Raw genomic sequence first — 4,028 nt, 5'->3', positions numbered from 1 at the left:
AAGGAGTACAACTACGGTACTGCACTGAAAATTCAGCAACTCAAGGCAAGTAGTTATTGATTTATTGATCAAATACTGGTTTTCCTCATTTTTGACTGTAACTCCACAACTGTTGTTTGTGCTGAAATAAAAATTTCCAGTGCAGTAGTTGTAGTCCTTGCCCCTATAATATACATATCTTACTTGTCACAAATGCACTATAATTTTTGAGAAAAATGCAAAAATATGCACAGAATAAGGAGAGCAGTAGAGAGCAATGCTCTCACTCTCCTCAAAAGGCAGTCCCTGGTTAATCATAGTACATGTACATACCAGCTTTTTGTTGTACCAGTACTGTTGAGTTCATCACTATACATTCTGATTAAAAGCCACCACCTCCTGAAAACAGTTGCTGCAACGTAACTGTAGGCCTACAGTTCACATCAAGTTGACATCACTGGTATCACCTAGTTGGGAAGATTCAAGAAACAAAATATTAAAATGGAGAAACGTTTTACAAGAACAAGCATGTTTCACTGTGCCTCCAGGTTTCTGAAATTGGGCTGCTCCATGCTGCAAGCCCCAGAGTTACATATATGGGAGGCCTAAGTACGGTACCAATTCAAAATATATTTATGGAAATTGTTTTACCATTTATTTGCACACAAAAGTAAACTGCGGATTTACTGCGCACCTTTTAGATAAAAATTTAATCATTGCATAGACGTGACTTGTATGGCATGCGAGTTGTGTTGGAGATCAATGGTGGTGCATCCGTAGTGTACGTAGCACACGTATTGCAATTTGGCATTTTGCCCATTCATGCCTAAAGGCTAAACTATGATCAGCTCATCATCATGTGTGAGATGGGAGTCAGGACTAACTATAAAAAAAAGCCCAAAATTTTCCGCTTTACAAATGTCAAATTCCGCTTTTTTCTGCCTTGTAAATTTTGCAATAAAAAAATTTTCAAAAAAAAGCCTTACGCCTTAACATTGGAGATTGTCAATTTCGCACAAATAGCATTTGATTTAAGCATTGCTTGCGACCACCTGCATGTCAGTGCGTGCATGCCATTCTACATACACATATATCAATACCATGTTGTTTCTTGTTACAAGTCTTATTTGTTCCACCTTATAAAAAACCGAACAAACTTAAGGTGCCCTCAAAGATCATGTTGTCCGCCTGGGGTTGTCTGCATCCCAATTTAAATGCATGAATGTCACTCTCCTCAAAAGGCAGTCCCTGGTTACTCATTGTACATACCAGCTTTTTGTTGCACCAGTAGTACTGTTGAGTTCATCACTATACATTCTCATTAAAAGCCACCATCTCCTGAAAGCAGTTGCTGCAACTGTACAGTTCACATCAAGTTGACATCAGTATCACCTAGTTGGGGAAATTAAAGAAATAATATCTTAAAATGGAGAAAAGTTTTGCAAGAGGGGCCTCTAGACTTCTCGCGTAAATTCACATAATCATGCGCCAGTCCTGCATTACACAATGCACAACTAGCGTAAAGCATTCATACACTCCTATCAAAGCAGCCAATCAGAAAAGTATGAAACATGCATTGATTGTGTATATTGTGCATTCTGCGTAGTCTACTACGGCAGTGTTTCATGCGTGTTCGTGTCACATAGGATTGATTCATTTTGCGCTGATGTCGATTCGTCTAATTTTGTCTTCCCCCTTTGGGGCTCATGCATTAGACGCACCAGCATCAACGCATATGCATTATTTTTCGAGCAGTAAGTAATACGCATTCATAATTACCTATAATTATTGAACCCCAGGCCTTGCCGTTTGACTTTTTGGTTTGGTGAGCGATCGCCGCCACCGCTCGCCCAAAAATTTCTAGTGATGGACACTAAATATTACTCGCTGCGAATCTCACAAAATCAGCCAGCGAATTAAGTGTTAAAACGATTTAGAAAGGTACAAATATTAGTGCCTTTCGCGTGCATTTGAACGTGAATTTTAAAACCGAAACTCTTATTTGAATATACCCCAATAAGTGTATTGTGAAAATTCAACCATTCGCGTACCATCATTCGCGTACCATCAACCACTCGGCTTTAAAATCTAGACAGCAATGCCTGGCGCTCAACTGCGTGCATGCCATATCAAATCAATTGTCATTGATACAGGTTGTTTATGACTGATGTTTTTTTTTTTTTTTTTCCCGGAACTGGCCTAGCCTACAATATAAGAGTGAATCAGTCATGAGTCACCCGGGTGAGTCACGACACTGCTCTTGTTTACGGTGTAAAAGATGGCCTTATAAACCATGCACACTACACGTGAAAATAATTGAAATAACTTCAGCTTTTATACTTGCATTGTTTACCACCAGTGCCACTGCACCGCACCGTGAACGCCGAGGCTGTGCATAGTCAGTGCATCCATGTCACTGTGGTCTGAGCGGGGTCTGTGGCGACGATATTTCCTTCTCAAAATCAAGTTAAATATTGCGATCTGACGGTGTGCAATGGACTCAATATGTTACAAAACCACAAAAGTTTCACCATGATGACTAAAAATCGTGCAAAGTTGATTATTTTGGTTTAAAAATGGGAAAATTGTAAAACTACTAATGGCGGACGCAACAGAAATTTTTTTTTAAACATCAGCTACCAAATTTGCTGGCAAAGAGGTTTATTCCCTGCATCGGTACTCAGCTGTTTGTTTTCAAGCTCGCTTTATGTGTAGCGAACAAAAGCTACCCAAATCAGCCAAATGTCGGGCTTTAATCAGGGCTCCGTTTGTCTTTATATTCCCATGGTAGCATCATGAACGAAGAATGGGGCACAATAGTAGCTGAAAGCAATGACGTAATCAAAATCTACTAAATATTCATATTTTAGCATTTTTCACTGCACCAATATTGGATTGCTGAACGATTCAGTCCTCACCATCAGCACAACCCGATGACCGTGCGTAGATGTTGAAAGGACTGGAGGATTTAGTCTAGCGCGGGCCCGTGCGCGGCGGTCATGTTTTTGACCAAAAATCACATTTTGACCAAAAATCACATTTTGACCAATAATCACATTTTGACCAAAAATCACATTTTTGACCAAAAAAACACATTTTTGACCAAAAAACACATTTTTGACCAAAAACACATTTTGACCAAAAATCACATTTTTGACCAAAAATCACATTTTTGACCAAAAATCACATTTTTGACCAAAAATCACAATTTTACCAAAAATCGCATTTTTGACCAAAAATCACATTTTTGAACAAATATCACATTTTGACCGAAAATCCTATTTTTGACCAAAAATCACATTTTGACTGAAAATCACATTTTCGCAAATATCACATTTTTCAAAAAAAATCACATTTTTGAACAAATAAAAATTTTTCAAAAATCCTATTTTTGACCAAAAATTACATTTTTGACCAAATATCACATTTTAGACCAAAAATCACATTTTTGACCAAGAGTACATTTTAAACCAAAAATCACATTTAGACCATGAATCACATTTTTATTATAAATCACATTTTTGACCCCTGACCAAAAATCACGTTTTGAAAAAAAACCCATCTTTTGACCAAAAATCACATTTATGACCAAAAATAACATTTTTACCAAAAAACACATTTTGTCAATTTTATCGTAAAAGCCTCAATTTGATGATTTGACCTATTTTTAACCTTCAAATCCTAAATAGCTTTCCAAAGATTGTACGTGCAAAGTAAGCGTCGCGTTTTAGGCCATAAGTCGAGTTACCTTGAACTTTGAAATTTATTTTTGATATCATCATCATATCAATTTTTCAACGTCGTCGTAGAACATGCAAGTTGAGTTGCCCAGCAAACACAAAACATTTTACAAATAACGTTTTATTGTTGGTTTATATAAAGGGTATAAAAACGTTTTAATAACGTTCTAAAAACACTTTTGAAAAATAGATGCACGATATATTAACATGTTATTATAGAGTTGACAAAGCATTTTTTGTACCTTTATAAATGCAAGTAATCTTACTATAAATAGGGGAATGTTGTGACTATCTATCTATCTATCTATC

General features: G+C 36.7%; 1 long non-coding RNA gene across 1 annotated transcript; it reads right to left on the bottom strand.

The window, feature by feature from the left end:
* Positions 1 to 411: 411 nt before the first annotated feature.
* LOC140166772 (uncharacterized) lies at positions 412 to 2,138 on the bottom strand. The gene is made up of 3 exons (XR_011860899.1): positions 2,031 to 2,138; positions 1,249 to 1,371; positions 412 to 446 (listed from the first exon to the last, which is right to left on the bottom strand). It is a non-coding gene; the product is annotated as an uncharacterized lncRNA (long non-coding RNA).
* Positions 2,139 to 4,028: the final 1,890 nt, after the last annotated feature.

This window comes from Amphiura filiformis, chromosome 1 (genome assembly GCF_039555335.1).
Source record: "Amphiura filiformis chromosome 1, Afil_fr2py, whole genome shotgun sequence".
NCBI lineage: Eukaryota > Metazoa > Echinodermata > Ophiuroidea > Amphilepidida > Amphiuridae > Amphiura > Amphiura filiformis.
The sequence above is the reverse complement of the archived record's forward strand: the minus strand, read 5'-3'. Positions and strand labels throughout refer to the sequence as shown.